Raw genomic sequence first — 19,497 nt, 5'->3', positions numbered from 1 at the left:
CGAGGTGATGTTATATTCAACGAGGTGAAGCCGAGTTGAATATACATCGCCGAGGGTCAATAAATCCAATAACCAACGCAAACCTATTGAATATATATGTTTTATTATATACCTAGAGGAAAAACACAACATAAATTATGTAAATAGTCGAACGATTCACACGAAACACTCTAGCCTGGGTATCCAGACTCAAAATTTCAGAAAAAAAGTCTTAACTCAACATACAAAGTTTCTTAAATTTTAGAGTCTGGTGCAACTAAAACAGTATGGTGCAGTTTGAATGGCACAATCTGGGCGTGAACCCTTGTTGACAGAATCTCAAAACTTTGGAAACCCAGGCGGACACAAATAATTACTTACCATAAAACCTCTTTTATACAAACTCAAAAGCCTTTCAAAACTGCTTTAAACTACATCCAAACGTCAGCCACATCCATAAAGGCTCCTTTCCATCATTTGTTTAGAAATGCACCTGTGTTTTCATTTTCATTTGTTTATCTTTTTTTTGCCATGTCAGCTTTTTCCATAAATTATGCGCGCGCATCAAAAAAAATCGAAAACCCCGTGAGAATTCTGCTCAGTGACAGGGCGCGTACTGACCAATTAGATACACTCGCATATGCAGGGACAGATATCCCTGCAGAGGAGTTAGTTGGACCAAACCGTAAACCAGAAACATGATCTTAAAAAAAGTAGACGGTGAAATAGTTTACGGTCTGGATATCCAGGCTAGAAACACTCACATAATCGAACTTTCGAAATTTTTTATTAATGATTTTCTTAATTACTTTAAGTCATAAAATTCGTTCATGAAATCGACAATAGATTTATTTTATTGAATTTCTTTGATAAACAACAAAAGTGAGAAAAAATCAAACTTTGAAAGCAAAATTTGAAAAAAAATTCTACCGTGGTATATAGCCGTTGTATATTAAGCAGATATTCGACAAGAAAAATCGGATATCGAAAATTATTCAGTCGAGCTTGATGATATTCGACGAAGTGAAGCTGAGTCGAATATCATTAAAGCGAGACTGAATAATTTCGATATCCGATTTTTCACGTTGAATATATGGTTTATCGTTCACCAATTAGCAGAAATGTATTTAACTTTTTGTCCCATTAGTTTGTCATTCAGTCTTCTCTCTTTTTATAACATTTTCGAACGTTTTACTATCTTAAGGATGTCAATTTCATTGTGTTTTTTTCTCTTTTATTACAAAACGTTCGAATTTTCTTTCTCTTTTGTTAAAAAGAACTTTCTTTTAACTGTTTTATTTATGTGACATTTAAATAATTATTTAATCAAAAAAACTATTTCCTTTATGCTCGCTGCTACAGAAGAGATATTTTGCTATCGGATATCTAAAAATATTCGACAGTGCGTTTTGCCTATAGGTGGACGATAACAGGAATTATTCAATGACTGTTTTTACCTACAGGTATATAATAATAAGCAGATATTCAATAGGTAAAAGTTGGTTATTGAGATTTATTAACCCGAGTTGAATATACATCACCGAGGGTTAATAAATCCAATAACCAACGTAAACCTATTGAATATATGTTTTATTATATACCTAGAGGCAAAGACAAAACATAAATTATGTAAATAGTTGAAAGATTCACATAAAACACTCCCATTATCGAACGTTCGAATGTTTTTCTTTTTTAATGATTTTCTTAATTACTTTGAGTCATAAAATTTGTTCATGAAATCGACAATAGATTTTTTTTAATAAATTTCTTTGATAAACAACAAGAGTGACAAAAAATCGAACTTTGAAAGCAAAATTTGAAAAAAAAATCTACCGTTGTATAATAGCCATGGTATATCAGGAATTATTCAATGGCTGTTTTTGCCTACAGGTATATAATAACAGGAATTATTCAATGGCTGTTTTTGCCTACAGGTATATAATAATATGGTTTACATCACATGCTGCTAGTTTTGCGATAAGTAAATCTATAATGTGAAAGGGATCTAATGTTTCAGGTTCTTTTACACTTTGTATTTGTAATCACATGATAACGAGTGTAATTCGAGAATAATTCGAGAATAATTGCACGAGTGATTTTTTTGTTATTAATTTTCCGAGTCCGAAAGGACGAGGAAAATTCGAAACAAAAAAATCACGTGTGCAATTTTCGAATTGTACGAGTTATCATGTGATTACGAGCTAATCGCACAATGGGTTTCACTACTTTTTCCCAGTTATGAAAGTAAATTAAAGAAATTACACTGAAAGTTTTATATTTTTCTCTTCTCTCTATGTTTTTCTTTTATTGTTGTTTATAGATTTTCTTTTTCACAAAATTAATTTCGAATGCAATTAAAATGTTCGATGAAAAAAATGTGAGAAAAAACATTAAAATCAATTTTGATTAAGACTGAAACTGGCATTTGTAATCTGGCATTTGCCCAAGAGGGATTCGATTTTAATAGCTTTTACATTGTATTTTCTGTCATGGCATTTAAGAAATCGTCTTTTTAGAGTAATTACTGAAAAGGTGATTCCCTCAAGTTCAACTTTGACAGATCAAACAATGAAAAGCATGAAATTTCTCAAAAACTGCAGTCATTAAGACTGAAACTTTTTGCCGTAGGGCTAGGCTATGGCAAATCTTGCAAATCTTACAATCTATAGAAAGAACTGAATAAAAAACGTGCAAATACTTTAAAAAATAAAAAATGTCATTTTTTCTCTTTGTTTTGGTTCCTCTGTTTGATTTGAAATGCCAGAAAAGGGGCAAAATGGCATTTCAAATGCCAACGAAATGCCAACACGCTGGCATCATTAGGCATTTGACAAACCGAACAATTGCGCGGAACAATAGAATTCAAAAGAATACTGCAAGCAATTACAAATGCCAGACTGGTCTAAACGCAGCCATTGGCGCTGCATCGAAGAGTATGATTAACGATTAATTGCTCTCTTTGAGGGCGTTTAGACCAACTGGCATTTGTAATTTGGCATTTGATCATGAGGGATTCGATTTTAATAGCTTTTTCATTGTATTTTCTGTCATGGCATTCAAGGAATCGTCTTTTTAGAGTCATTACTGAAAAGGTGATTCCCTCAAGTTCAACTTTGACAGATCAAACAATGAAAAGCATGGAATTTCTCAAAAACTGCAGTCATTAAGACTGAAACTTTTTGCCGTAGGGCTAGGCTATGGCAAATCTTGCAAATTTTACAATCTATAGAAAGAACTGAATAAAAAACGTGCAAATACTTTAAAAAAACAAAAATTTCATTTTTTCTCTTTGTTTTGGTTCCTTTGTTTGATTTGAAATGCCAGAAAAGGGGATTCCTTTGCTCAAAATGGCATTTCAAATGCCAACGACATGCCAACACGCTGGCATCATTAGGCATTTGACAAACCGAACAATTGCGCGGAACAATAGAATTCAAAAGAATACTGCAAGCAATTATAAATGCCAGGCTGGTCTAAACGCAGCCTTTGAAGAGGAACCAAATAAGAAAAAATAACTCTATCGTGCGATTATAAAAAAGAATTGCCTTTACAAATTGCTTTTTGATGAAATCCCAAAAGTAATTAAAAATTTAGAAATGACGTTATGAACTTTAAAAAGACGTTAATAATATGTTGCATCACCCTCTTTTATAAAAAGTTTTAATAGGTAATTAACCTTTTTGTTTCGAAAATTTTTCAAACTGTCCGCAAAGAATTGAACTGTTTCAAATCTTTTGGAAAAATTTTCTAAATTGATGCATCAAAAGTCATAGCTGTTTTTCTATGAACAATTGGGATGAAAAATAGGTCAAAAAGCACTTCAAGATTTTGAGACAAGTAAGCTTTTAGAAAAATTTTCCGATAGTTCGGTAACGGATACACCATCTACCACAAAAGTTTTTTCAAAATATTTCTTCATCGACCAAACTAAACTCTTCAGAGTTGAAATACTCTTCGTTGCAAAAGTCTTCATTTTCTTCTTCATCAAATTTTTTCTTTGCGATTCATAAATTTTCAGACTCAAGGATATTTAGCCTAACAGAAAATGTATATTATGTCAAAGTTTTGTGGGCTACATCAGGCAGAAGGTTATATTTTGTACATGACAAATATCAAAATTCACTATGGTCAGAGCCCTTAAAGTATGCTACAGTCCCGCTAAAGTGAGCATAAGCTCTAGTTTAGACGGCCCACTTTTTGCCCTGCCTATTCTAATTGTGAATTAAAGAAGGGGGTTTCATGGTTGGCGGAGGAGCGGAATCGGCCCTTTTTTCGGACGGAGTGGCGGAATTCGGTGAAAATTTAGACGGAATTACGGAAATTGGGTTCTCTGACGGAGACGGAAAATTGGACAATTTTAGTGCAGAAAAACGGAATTTAGCAAAAAAATTTGCGGAATTTCGGAATTGGCAAAAGATATTCAAAATTTGCGGAATTTTCGACAAAAATATTGAATTTCAAAGGAATTTAGGTTCAATTTAAGACGGTTTGACGGAAATTGGAGAAAAAATTGGCGGAATTGCGGAATCGGGTACCCCCTGAACCCCCCCTAAAGAGGGCATAAAGTGGGCTGTCTAAAGTGATGCATAGCCCTCTTTTGAAGTCAATGCAATGTCTTCTTTCAAACCTTTCCAAGCAAAGATATTAACAACCAACTTTGTGCCCTCTTTCTGCCTACTCTAACAATTAGAATAGGCAGGGCAGAAAGTCGGCCGTCTAAACTAGAGCTAAGTAATGAATTATTGACAAAACCCAGCTGGCACACAACGTTGTTTCAACATTTATTTGACGTTCACAACATCCATATAACGTTAGATGAACGTTGAAACGACGTTGTGTGCCAGCTAGGAAAGACACAAAACAGGCTATATCACCAACGAACCAAGAAACTGTTAGTAGGAAATAAAAATGAGCAACTTTCCCTCTAGTAAAAAGGTTAAATTCATAGGTTTTCCCAGTTTCCTTTAGAAATTAAAGGACATTTAAAAGCAAAATTAGACTGTCTCTGTAGGTCTCAATTTTGAATCGATGTTTCGCGATTAAGAACATCATGTGGCATTTAAATTTAAAATAAACAATATTTTTATAAGAATATAGATTATAAGAACATAAGGCTTCGATGACCAAGATATTAAGAAAAAGTTAAGAATATTTTTAAGGCTTTATAAACTCAAAAACACCCGATTTCTTAAGAAAATGGACAAAAATACTCACAAAATGGTGAAAGTCAGAACACATGTTTAGAACATTTTTAAGCTTAAAACTTAAAAAGCTAAGAATGTCTGAAGGCTTCAAAAACTTTCAATGTTCTTATAAAAATGCACGTGTGTATTATTAGAACCACGCGGCGCATGTTTCAGAATATCTCACTAGTCTATCAGAATTTGCTTCTAAACATCTTCTATCAATTATTATAGTTTCGTTAGAAAGTATAGTCAGTAGACCCCTTACTTAGATTCTCCCCTTTTTTGCTAAGGAAGTATGCGAAAAATTAATATCGCCTTTGTTTTGTAGACGTTTAAAAGATTCGCCATTCGAAACACCAGAAAGACCTTTTCTGGGAGGGGATAATCAAAAAGGTATAGTTTTTACTGCACAAAGTCTCTAAGTTTATAATCCTTCCTTATGGACTTCTCACGGGGTGAGAACTATGAAGTCAAAAAGTCTATCAGACATTTCCAAGAATTTTATTTAGACTTGAAAAGGTCCGTCCAACCCCCTGTATGGATTTTTAATGGAATAGCCCATTGTATGATACAACCCGTATACCTTTGATTCTTACTGAGCTCAAAGAAAGAACTGCTGGAAATATTTGATATGTCTTCAGGGGGATATGGCAAACTTTTATGTTTTCATGCCTTATCATAGGAATTTTAAGGCTATGGACTTAAATATTCCCTGAGAAGCCTTAAATGGTAAAATCTAAAAACTCTGAAATTTATCCTCCGCGTTAATTTATACGTTTTCATCCTCCAAATGAGAACGTATTCATTATCAAACGTATATGTTCACAAAACCAAATTTTGGAAGTTTGCGTAAGTTAGGACTAAAAGATTAAAAAATTTTCAAACGTTTATTTGAAAACGATCTCCAACAAAAGCAAAGCCATCATTTTTATATATTGATTTCGTATCGAAATGAAATTTGATATTTCATTTGATATCTAAATCCCCTTTTTTTCAATCGAATCAGTCAATAGTTCAAGAGTACAAAAATGTACAAATTTTAATTCACACCCCTGAAACAGTTGTTTAAAAAGCAAAGGTTGAAATGAATTAGCAATTTAGACGAAATCATGTGCTGTGGCCTAATGCGTATCTGAAAATGCAATTGAAGGAACATAAAAGTAGTAAAATGTAAACATTGCGCGAACCACTTGTCATTAAAGAGAACAATTAAAATCACGTGTGTCTAAAACAAACTTGTAAAACAATTGAAACAGTCGTTTTTTATTTTGACATGTGACATTTGTTTTGATTTTGTATCCCGCTGTATATGCGGTTTGTTTACAAAATTTCGTCACTACTGTTATGTCCCTTTAAGCTTTTGATAGCTGAATCATAAAAAAAAAAACAGAAAAAACGAGCCGTCCTATTAGAACAGGGGGTCTCAAAATTATTAACCGGTTAATTTCAGTTTATTTGGGGCCTTAGAGACAAACAGCTACACGTTTTATACCAACGTCCAAAATTTTGAAGTCTTCTTAAAAGTTCTTCTTGAGAGTTTTAAACACAAAAATGTTTATAAAATGTTCTTATTTTTACCATTTTGTGAGTATCTTTATACGGGTGTTTTGAAGTCTTAAAGTGTTCTTAACTTGTTCTTCTAATGTTTTGGTCAATGATCTTATTTAGTTTGTCCGTACGAAAAAACGTGTCACCCTACAGCCAGAAGACCCCTGGGGTACCATTCTTGCTTTTTCAAGCGGCCCAAACTTCCGCACCTATTTCTTCCAATAAACAGTAGATGTCTACGTATACAGTACACGTTTTTTTTATAAGAACAAACTATATAAGAACATAAGGCTTCGAGGCCCATAAATTTAAGAACATTCTAAGAACATTCTAAGGCTTTGGAGACTTAAAAACATGCATTTTCTTAAGAAATTACATCAAAATGCTCAAAAAATGCTGAAAATAAGAACATTTTAAGAACATTTTTAGGCTTCAAATCCAAAAAACTAAGAACATCCGAAGGCTTCGAAAATTTTTGACGTTCTTATAAAAAAAAAAAACGTGTAGACTTTCGCTTATTAAAACTCCTGTTTGTTTCGAATCTATTTTTAATCCCCAGTCCCCATTCAAGGAAAAACTTTCTTAGAATATAACTCTCTATAATTCGAATCTCTCTGTAATTCGAGCAAATAAGATTCCTCATCCGAGCTGGAATTGCTATGAGTGGACTGTACGTTCCATCTACGTTTGCTATTTAAGATGCTTAAATTTGCTCGCGTGTATGGAACTTTCACGAATCCAATATATGAATGTAATTAATTTATCATTAATTTGAAAATCAAAACTTCAACTTTCTTTCAAAACAAAAATAATTTTTGCCATGGTGTTTGGCCACATTAGTAAAAAAAAAACACGATTATATATTGTAATTCATAACTTTCTTTGATACAATAATATCAATAAATGTATCAATACACAACAAACTTACGTAAAGATAAATATTTCTTTCTATCTCGCACGAAAACAGCAAAGCAAAAAGTACTTTAATGTTAGGAAATTTCCTTTCCTAATATGCGAAACCAAATTTCTGCAAATTATTTTGGCTAATGCCTTTTTTAGAATTTTACCACCCATGTTAAGTAGTTTTTGGAATGTTAAACTGCGATTTCAGAAAACTCCTAGATTTTTTCACAACTTTTTGAGGTACCCCCTAAACTTTTGTCTAAATTTCCGAGGCCTTCCCTGGTTTTTTTGCCTATTTTTAAGATTTTTAAAAGTTTTTTGAAAGTAATCTACTGGACGGATAAATATGAAATTCAACAAAAAAAAAGTTATTACAGTGCCGTACCAATAATTTTTTCAAAAATGGTTATTTTGCAAAATGCAAAGTTTTTCTTTTTTAATTTGTCATAATTGTCACAATTGAGTGCATTTTCAAGCAATCTAGAGCTCAAATTTTCAAAATTTTTCCCCTCGGGCCAAACCATGGTTGGCCCTCGCGGTGTCACTAAACTTCAGCCCCCTCAATATGAAAATGCTTCCTACGGCACTGTATTATATTTTAGAATTTTACCACTGATGCCTAGGAGGTCATTTTTTGAATGTGAAACTGCATTTTGAGGTACCCCCTTGACTTTTTTCTAATTTTCAGAGGCTTTCTCTGAATTGTTTACCTACTTTTAAAAAATCCCCCCTATATTTTGAATTTTTTTAGGGCAATCCCCTGGACGGATTTAAATTTGAACTCGAGGACTATTCATTGATAACATCCCGGGGAGGTCCTAGGGTTGGTGAATGAGGGGTATGTGCGGACTTATTTTTGCCTAAGTACCCCCCCCCCCCGGGCTAATATCACAGTTTGGCTTTTTCTGAAATTCAACCTGCGAGGACACTCCTAATTGATTTTATCACACATCAGTGTTGTCCTTGAAAGCAGATTAAATCATTTGTGTAAATGGCTAGGTTTTTCAGAATTTTGAATGGAGATGAAATCAAAATCATTTTTTCCATTGGGCTTATAATGTAGGTTATTTTTTTACCGGGTACGAACGAAATTTTGGCCAGATATTCCAGAGGGGCGGGGGTCTCATCGGGAGGGATTTTTTATCAGTCACCCTACAAAGAATCTGATGTATCTGATGTATCTGACTCTAAACAATGAATTGATGTGTATGTTTGTGTGTTTTTTGTTGCACCAAAATTTGTTTATTGCATGAACGATCTTTGAACTGTTAAATGAATGCTATTAACCGTGGCCCATTTCTCTTTTTGAATTATATGCAAAAGCTAGGGATACAATTGCTACTTTTAGTTAGCGATTCAGTTTGCCCTGTCTACTCTGAGAATACTACACGTCTGAAATGTGATAGCGAAAGTATTACGATAGGCTTTCGCGATGTGGAATAAAATTTAGAAAACGAATATGATATAACACGGTGTTAGAAACTTCTAGATAAAGTGATATTGACATGGTGCTACACAGGCTCCATTACCTATCGATTATCGGAACTAATTGATTAGTCATCGATTAAAAAATGTATCAAAGTGGGCGAGTCTGGTTTATAAGAAATCCCCGGAAGTATATCAAAGTTGATCGACCTGCTCAAAATCGATTAAAGTCAATCATAAATTCTCAAAGATCTCTAACTCACGTCTCAATGATATGTGGATGCGAGGCAAACAACAGCAGTAACAAAGTTTCAGCTTTAAAGGAAGAAGTATTTTATGCAAAAGGAAATATGTCCTAAAAATTTACCTGAAATCCAAACTTAAAATTTCCACCAAATTTAAAATATTTCATGTATTTTCCAAATTTGTGACTTTTTCGAGCTTAAAAACAGTTATTTTTTTGTCTAACAGTAATATTTTGTCAAAAATACCCCCTCAATGGCCAAATTAAACTCCTTTGATAATTATTTTTCCAGACATCAACAAAATTGTTAAAAAAAATGCCCACCAAAGTTGATTGTGTTTGATTTTATTCTATTGAGGTATAGTATTGTATCTAATGTCATTAAAGTCTGTCGTCTCAAAAGTATGCGGATACTTTATTTTTCAAACAATTTCTCAGCACCCAGTTTGCTAAAGTAGAAAGTTATACACTATTGGAAAGATATATTAGAGGTGAATAATCTAAATGATTAAATAAGTTTTTGAAATGTATGATGAAAAATGAAAGGAGATTGAGAAAAAACGAGGATTGTTACTTTTTGCTGATGATGACGTATCACCTATAGTATAATTGCGAATATTGAGGATTTCGGATATGTACACATATTTTGCTTACCCCTCTAAGATAAAAGGTTACATCCATGTGGAGCAGTGTTAAAACAGCCAAAAATGTCCAAAATAGCAAAATATGTACTTTGGGCTTTTTGGTTTGTTTTGATTCAATTTTGGATATTGTATTTGGTTTTTACCTTGGCCACACTGGGACAGTTCACTTTTAGGTGACAAAATAGCACTAGCCCTGTTCTATTTATTGCATTGTATTAATGGTCAAGGGGGGGGGGTACTTAACTGGCAGGTATGTACTGACGCTAAGGTTCTGTTTTTTTTTATCTTCCCTAGTCTCCAAATTCTCTTTAAAGCCAGTTCTTCAGATCCGACCCTGCATTCTTCAAACTTAGTACTCCCCGTTCGTTTAATATGATTATTTCATATATGAATAATCAAATCGCACAATGCGAAATTTTACGAAATAGTAGTTTTTGCTGCATTTTTAGGAGAGGTGAAATTCTACTTTCATTTGTATTTTTTCAACCCTCTTTTTGGGGTGGCTTGGCATAATTAAATTGGCCTTGCCTTAGATTGCCATTATTCTAGGAAGATTTTCCCCCGAAAAGTTAAGAATTTCCATGATGAAATGGATAAAAAAAAGCATGTACAGGGTGTCCGGAAAAAATTGAGTTCGAACATGATTTTAAGGAGAAGGTTGTTGCGTGTGTTTAACAAAATGTAAGAAAATATATACCAACATAATAATTGTTTTTACAACAGTCATTATGATTAATTGTTAACCTGTTACTTTTTCGAAGAGGGCTACACGGCTTTTTGCACAATGCAATTGGTTCTTTTCGCATGACGACGGGCCTACACTGTCCAGAGTTGCCCGTCGTTAGGAAAATTCATTGTGACGTCACTTTTTCAAAGGAAAATGAACAATGCGTTGACATCATTTCTGTCCTTTTTTATTTCTGACGTCAGAAATCATAACAATTTTTTATCTCTTTTCGCTTGTTTCGCTTTATTTCGCTATTTTTCCTGGATAAAGCGCTAAAAATCAATCGAGGCTGAAGGAAACGGTTAACAAATACAATAATGACCGGTTTTTTCGGGCTGTACTGAAAATATTGCCCTCGGTCAACGCAGCAACCTCACAAGCTCGGTTGTTAATTGACCTCGGGCAATATTTCTCAGTACAGCCCTCACTAACCAGTCATTATTGTATTATTGTTAACCGGTTACTTTTTCGAAACGGGCTACACGACTTTTTGCGCAATGCAATTGGTTTTTTTCGCATGACGACGGGCCTACATTGTCCAGAGTTGCCCGTCGTTAGGAAAATTCATTGTGACGTCATCTTTTCAAAGGAAAATGAACAATGCGTTGACATCATTTCTCTCATTTTTTATTTCTGACGTCAGAAATTATAGCAATTTTTTATCTCTCTTCGCTTGTTTTTTCTGCTTTATTTCGCTATTTTTCCTGGATAAAACGCTAAAAATCAATCGAAGCTGAAGGAAGCGGTTAACAAATACAATAATGACCGGTTTTTTTTCGGGTTGTACTGAAAATATTGCCCTCGGTCAACGCAACAACCTCGCAAGCTCGGTCGTTACTTGACCTCGGGCAATATTTCTCAGTACAGCCCTCAATAACCGGTCATTATTGTATTAAAAGAATTAACTTTCTTTACAATTTTTATGACGTTAGAGTTATCGAGAATTGTATTTTGCAAAAGTTATCCATAACAGATGTCTCCTGACAATTAATGACACAGAGAAACTTTGATAAACATTGTAAATTTAGTGAAACACACACAAGAACTTTCTTTTTATAGGAGTGGTACGACTCGATACTTTTTTCCGGACACCCTGTAGTAAAAAAAACAATTTATCATTCCTTTTATATAATGTAACACCTTGGGAAATATCTAAAGCGGTACTTTATTCATCATCAATAATAATTATCATGAGAATATTTTTTAATGAATAGTGACAGTGGTATATTTTATAAGACGATGGCTGCGTTTAGACCAACTGGTTTTTGTGATTTGGCATTTGCTCATGAGGGATTTAGTTTTAATAGCTTTTCCATTGTATTTTCTGTCATGGCATTTAAGGAATCGTCTTTTTAGAGTCATTACTGAAAAGGTGATTCCCTCAAGTTCAATTTTGACAGATCAAACAATGAAAAGCATGGAATTTCTCAAAAACTGCAGTCATTAAGACTGAAACTTTTTGCCGTAGGGCTAGGCTATGGCAAATCTTGCAAATTTTACAATCTATAGAAAGAACTGAATAAAAAACGTGCAAATACTTTAAAAAATCAAAAATGTCATTCTTTCTCTTTGTTTTGGTTCCTTTGTTTGATTTGAAATGCCAGAAAAGGGGATTCCTTTGCTCAAAATGGCGTTTCAAATGCCAACGAAATGCCAACACGCTGGCATCATTAGGCATTTGACAAACCGAATAATTGCGCGGAACAATAGAATTCAAAAGAATACTGCAAGCAATTACAAATGCCAGGCTGGTCTAAACGCAGCCGATCTTGACAACTTTGAACAATTTCTATGTACTCATTGTGGAATTTAGATACATTTTCTTTAAATTGAAATATTGTCGAAAATGTAAATTCATTTTTAATCGAACTTGGAAGTTTGCACATTTTCTCAGAGAGCGGGTAAAATTTTTTTACATAAGGATGAAATGAGGTTATACTAAATCAGCAAATGGAAAACTCTTGCCTAGAAGGAATTTTTAAAACTACAGTGACTCTCCTATAGTTTAAAGAGAATACTGTAAATTTTATAGTGGGATGAAATTTCAGGGTTTTTTATCCTGAGATGATTCATTAAGACTAATTTTCCAATGAGGATCCAGGGTCTGTGATATGGGAGGGCAATACCACTTTTGCTAGTCATGTCATGTCATGTTGAATAATTAAAAACTCCATTAATAAAAAAATGACACATATAATTATAACTATTTAAAATGTGCATTAACTGTTCTTATCATTGTTTTGATACTTGAGTTTTTGCAGTTATTCATTATTCAACATGGCTAGTTGCCTGTATAGTTTTTGGTCAGTCTAAGTGTTTGTTGGAATTCGCTTGGTTTGTTTCATGGGTAGCCTAAAAATGCTACTTACCCTAAATTACTTACCCTTTAGAAAAAAACGTAAGTACGGCTTTTGAAAGTATGTACGGCTTTAAAAACAAAAATGGAGGACAAGGGGATAAGTGAACATCAGATAATTTGTAGCCTGGGTGTCCAGACTCAAAATTTCAGAAAAAAGCTCTTACCTCAACATACAAAGTTTCTAAATTTTTAGTGTCTGGTGCAACTTAAAAAGTCTTGTACAGTTTGAATGACACAGAATGTGAGTGAACCCTTGATGACAGCATCTCAAAATTTTGGAAACCCAGGCAAACAGGCACACTTACCATCAAACCTCTTTTACAAACTCAAAAGCCTTTCAAAACTACTTTGAACTACATGCAAACGTCAGCCACATTTTTCCATCAGCCATTTTGTTTATTTATCTTTTTTTGCAATGCCAGCTTTTTCCATAAATTACGCGTTTGCATAGAAACGAAATCGAAAGTTCTACTCAGTGACTCACCGCGAATTGACCAATCAGATGCACTCGCATATGCAGGGACAAATATCCCTGCACGCGAGTTAGTTGGACCAGACCGTAAACAAGAAAAAAAATTATCAAAAACTAGCCCGTGAAATAGTTTACGGTCTGGATATCCAGACTAAATACTTTGTTGAGACAGGCTTGTATCCTTTTATCTAATTTAGTTATTAACTGTTTCAAGGCTCTCGTGGGAAATAGGCCCGCGGCAACCTGGAAAACGATTACTTAAAAAATATAACATGCGAAAAACAGAAACACGAATTTATAAAATGACCATCTACGTAATTGGGAAATTATAAATCTTGATAAAAAACACTACTTTTCTTTTGAAAAAATACACTACTTTTCTTTTGATAAAAACAATACTCTCCTTCTGATAAAAACACGACTTTCCTTTGACAGGGGCGTTTGTACTTTTACGGTGTGACGGGATTGGCCCTTTTTAAGTACAGTATTACGGGATTTGATAAAAAAAGAGATGGGAAAACGGTATTTCAAAATCAAACAGTGACGGTATTAAGCCTAACTTATTTTAATCTCTACAAACTGGTGTGACGGTGTTATCATTTTTTTCAATTTTCGGGATTCCGGGATTCAGCAAAAATTTTGACGTGAAACGGTATTTAGGAAAATCGATAATCAATAAACGATATTAAATTAATCGAGGACCTTGTAGGCACTTTCGTTTTAGTTCATATCAAATTCGCTTTCTTTCCCAGCTGGCACACAACGTTGTTTTAACGTTCATCTAACGTTATATGGACGTTGTGAACGTTAGATAAACGTTGAAACAACGTTGTGTGCCAGCTGGGTTGAGTTTTTTTATAGAAGACTATATATTGAGATTAGATTGTGAATTGTTTTCTGCCCACCACGCTGAAGCTCTAAAGGGATGGGTGAAAACATAACAATCTGACGAACATACAATCTAGAAATCGCTCGCTCGCGCTCGTCTAAAAGGACTGGCAATGACAAGAAAGTTGCGTGATTGTGTTTCAAAATAGAGTGCCATTTCAGGAAAATTTAGTTTCTGAGTTTCATGCACACAACAAGATTCTTGTTGTAGAATTTTCCACGGAAGGACTGTTTTTCTAAGATGTTTAATTTTCAAGCGCCTTTAGAGGTTTACCGTTCGCGTAAGAAAATTATGACCATCTGTAATCAGGTTATATATTGCTGAGTACTGACTTAAAAAACGGATTGATACAAGACCCCCAATGAATAGTTCAACTACTCCTAAACTAGAGCTTAGTGTTTCATTATCGTAGCTAATAGTAATTTACAACATGTTTAAAAATTGTCATATTCTGACTGTTAATCGCCCACAGACTTTCTAGTGATAAACGGGTGTAATTTTCCGTGATTAACTCATTTCCTTTTAATGAAACTATCTTAAAAAGTCTGTCTCAATATAATTTGCAGCGGAGACAAAAATTGAAAAATTGAAAAATGGAAAAACGAAAATGAAAGATGAAGAAAATGAAAATGAACTTCTTGCAAAATAATGCTATGATCTTCATTTTTATATTATAAGATCGTCGTAAACGCTCTTTTTCGTTGTTTTTTGATGGTTTTTGAAGTCAATTAGTGATAAACTTTGGACTAAATCCTTTCCACATTGATGATGTTCTAAGATCAAAGAATCACTCGTGCGGTGAAAATGATAATCATAGCATAATCATTGAACTTGAAAATTAAATATTGATTTTCTTCTTCTTCTTTATTTTCAAGCATCATTTTCCAATATTCGTTGAGTTTGTTTTCTCTATGATAGTATCCCACTCCTGTTTGTCTTTTCAACAAGCACAAAACTGGTATTATACGAATTCTATATTCTAAGTTATAGCCTTTTTTGCCTCTGTTGCAAATTATATTGCGACAGACTTTATAAATGTTATCAGACCTGCCATGTCTGAAAGAGTTAAGACTATTTTCTAAACACGGGAATGAAAAATACTTTTCCAAGTTTCTCAAAATGGTCAAATCTTTTAAAAGTAGACTGACTAGCTGGCTGAAAGTTTACAGACACTTTGGAAAGATGATAATATAAGAACGGACGCTTTTTCCAGTTACCTTACCCGTAGCCTGTCAGACGAAAACCGCTTTTTTATCGCGATTTAACATCTGAAAAAAGAAAAAACAAAAAAAAAAAATTTGGATTGTGGGAGGACGATGGCCACCTTACCCGGCGTGTACTAGGAAAACCTGGTTGACGGTTTGGTGGCTCCCGATTTTTGAAAATTGGATATTCTTTGGTCATAAATCGAGTTGTTGAGAATAATATGGCGCGTTTACGATATTACTGACGTGCAATGTCATATTCTGACTGTTAATCGCCCACAGACTTTCTAGTGATAAACGGGTGTAATTTTCCGTGATTAACTCATTTCCTTTTAATGAAACTATCTTAAAAAGTCTGTCTCAATATAATTTGCAGCGGAGACAAAAATTGAAAAATGGAAAAATGGAAAAACGAAAATGATTGATGAAGAAAAAGAACACGAACCTCTTGCAAGTTGGAAATTGAAAATTAAAAAGAAGCATATAAGCATCTATAATTAGATTGCTTCAGGATAATTCTAATCGCCCTCTTTATCTAGTATCATATAGCCATTGCCAAATGTTGGTCAAAATAGGTATCTCTCCAGCCGTGACTATCTGATATAGATTCAATTATATAACTGTGAATCTTTTCAAATCTTTTCAATTATATAACTGTGAATCTTAATGGTACCAAGGGTGAGGCCAGTTGGAAATTCCGACGGAAATTACGCTGCTATTAACTATTGTTATTTTCTCTCAAGATGAAATATAGACATTAATATTGGTTGATTAATTATAGCTGTATTGTGTATACCTATATTGATTTGTTTTCTTTTGCTTTTCAGAGAGACAGAAGATCAAAATATATTTGTTTGATTCACTGACGCTGCCTATTTAGAGCGATCGAATTAACGGGTAAATTTTGACTGAGATACATTTTGTTATCAAGAAGAAAAAACTCAATCTACACTGTTTGGAAATATTCGAGGAAAACTTTTCGAAAGTGCCGTTGTTGAATCTATTCGAATTTCAATATTGATAAGATCGACGAAGCATATCACCTCAATCAGCTAAAAGTTTGTTACTACTGGAATCAGCTGAAGGAAACGTCTTACCAGTTTTCTTCCTTTGTCCTTGATCAATATGAATCCTCTTAAATCATTGGTCAAAACTATTAAAAGTAGCCAAGAAAATAAGAGATTACGAATCGTTCCAATTAACTACAAGAATGCAACAACGTCATCCAAAAATCTTTCTAAGAATGAGAAATCTTTTTTGAGTGCATCAAGACGGGTAATTGTGGAGCAAAAATCAAACTTTTGAAATATGTCGCTGCTGATGTTCTTACGTTTTAGTTTTCTGTTATATGCGAAGAATATATGAAATCGTAGTGATATTTGTTCCATTTTTCAATTCTTCGACATTGTGGCCTATGGAGAAAAATAAATCATTTTGTGGCTGTGATGATAGAGAAACAAACGGTATAGTTGTTCCTTGGAAGTTTGGGAAATATAATGAAAAATGGAAAATTTCTTTCTTATGACTGTTAAGAACTTTACCGATGGATGAATTTTGCATGAATTTGGCATCAATTATGAGGATTTTACTTTATGTAAAAATTTGCCCACTCTTTTTGGGACGCACTGTATAATGAGAAAATAAGGAGCTGACACTTGTTAATTCGATATTTTATAGATTTCGACTAGATTTCGTTATTATCGTTATTTTAAGTTTGTTTAAGTTTTAAATATATGATTTTATAGAACAGTCTATTTGTATTTTTGGTTACGTATAATTGTACATAAATTTTACTGGTCAATATCTGAAAAAAAAGAACAAGAAAATTCAATTATACAATTGAAAAGTATTTAAAGGTTTTTTCTTTATATATTAAGTGTTCCCGTTTCATATTAGACGCATGTTTCATATGAAGACAGTGTCTGCATGTTGTTATATTGTTATAAACAAAAAATGTTTTTCTTTTCCTCTTTCTGACTAATCTTGCTCTACATACATGTCAATTTATTAAAAAGCTTGTAAATTAAAATTGATGAGTAAGCAAACGATTACTCTTACTTGAAAACAAAACCTTTGATAGTTCTATGCTGTACCGTGAAGTCGGGTAACTTGCATCAGTGGAGGGAAATTTGCATAGCCAGCAAATGACTGACCAATCAAAGCAGCAAAATTTCAAAACAAATAAACTACGCAGCTCCGCTAGCAGATTTACTCTACCATTTTTGTTTTGATTTAATTTTGTACTTTATTGACCAGACAGGTCATTTATTTGAGGGCTATGCATGTTTTCCACCACTGATGCAAGTTACCCGATCTCACGTTACTGTTTATTCCGTCGTAGTGAATTACCGTATATCTCTCTTTTTCTTCGTGACCATCTATAGAATTGAATTACAACTTCAGGTTTTCTGAACCAGATTCTTGCTGTTTAGAATATTGAGACAGAGACAATTTGATCACTTTTTATCCATTTTAAACTTCAATGCCGTACATACCGGCAAAGTAGATTTTCTGCTATACTCTTTATTCAAATGCAGCTCGGATATCACTAAGCTTTAGAACTTACCGCCTATCAAATTGAAATTGAATAGCTGCATACCCCTGTGTCACAGATCTGCTGGGATTCCAGTCCCACTGGAAAATTTTGCCAAGTTGAAAAAGTACCCTGATTTCTCATCCCCACTGGGATATCGACTTTGATCCCCAACCAAAATTCAATGTAGTGTATAAAATTGCACTCCAAAGCCATATCACGGGATTTCTCGACTTTGGACTAATTTTTATCAATTATCCCCGTTAGGATTTTGATTGAAAGTGTTTTATCCCCGCTTTATTCTATTGACTAGAAAAGGAACCAGCAGATCTGCTCCACATATTGGATTCAGGCTTCATGGATCATCAGGAGAGAAGTGTATGACGTTTCGGGGCCTAACTCTCTACGCTTGTTTCCGCACACCAGCCCCTTCACTGATGTGAGGTCCATTCCACCTAGATCTGCTGGTCAGTTTGTTTCTAATCAAGTTCCATCAGCATTTGGCCCTCTTGTGCGGATTGGTTGGTCTCCCTGCTTTCTGCTTCCCTTTGTTTAACTACCTTGCTAGCAGCTTCGCGGAGCTCCCTTTTATTCATTGTGATAAATGGTTTAAAGGGGTTGAACATAAGAACACCCAAAAACGTAAAGTATGTTCTGTAAATGGTCCTAACTTGTTCTTAATTTTTAGGCCATCAAAGCCTAATGTTCTTAAGCCTTAATCATCTACCTAGTAAAGTATTGAACATCAATAGCATTCTCTGCTATGATAAACTCACTTTTTTTTACGATTTTAATTTTTATCCGGACGATTCTGACAAGTCCTCAAGTTAAGTAATGACTATTTTTAAGTTTTCAACCTATGACGTCATCAAAAAAATGAAAAATTTCATGCAGTTTTGATCAATGAAGTAGAAGCCGAAGGCTAGAAGTCAATCTCTTTGGTAGGATTTGAAGCCAACAAATCCTACCAAAGCTGCGCGGCCTTGAGCAACCCGCCTGGTTTTTACACAAATGACAGATTGAAACGAAAATTTACCGCTAAATTTCGAAAAAAATATCAATCGTAAACAAAGGAATTGCTAGATTCAATCTATCGTCAAAAATACGGCGTATTTTTTAAGGCTTCACTTTTTCTTGCCTGAGATAGGTTAGAGATTCTACTCTAGCCCTTCAGTTTTGATGCAGCGTTTTCATTTATATGATTAATTTCAATTAATTTCAATTAATTTCATTTAATTAATTAATTTCAATTAATTAGAAACATTAACTACATTAACACTAACGACACTTTACACACTTAACACACGAAATGATTTCCGTCCGGGTCCTAAAGACCATTCATTGCGAAATTGCTTATCCAACAAATCGTATAAAAGGACCCAA

The 19,497-nt window shown here is 33.9% G+C and overlaps 1 protein-coding gene across 1 annotated transcript in view; it reads left to right on the top strand.

The window, feature by feature from the left end:
- LOC136823404 (sentrin-specific protease 8-like) overlaps positions 1–17,430 on the top strand; it is a 35,707-nt gene extending 18,277 nt beyond the window's left edge. Inside the window, exon 7 of the mRNA XM_067079589.1 lies at positions 16,409–17,430. The gene's annotated coding sequence lies outside the window, so the exon portion shown is untranslated. The remainder of the gene's footprint in view (positions 1–16,408) is intronic.
- Positions 17,431–19,497: the final 2,067 nt, after the last annotated feature.

Source organism: Clytia hemisphaerica, unplaced genomic scaffold (assembly GCF_902728285.1).
Source record: "Clytia hemisphaerica strain Z4C2 unplaced genomic scaffold, Clytia hemisphaerica genome assembly, whole genome shotgun sequence".
NCBI classification, from domain to species: Eukaryota; Metazoa; Cnidaria; class Hydrozoa; order Leptothecata; family Clytiidae; genus Clytia; species Clytia hemisphaerica.
The sequence above is the reverse complement of the archived record's forward strand: the minus strand, read 5'-3'. Positions and strand labels throughout refer to the sequence as shown.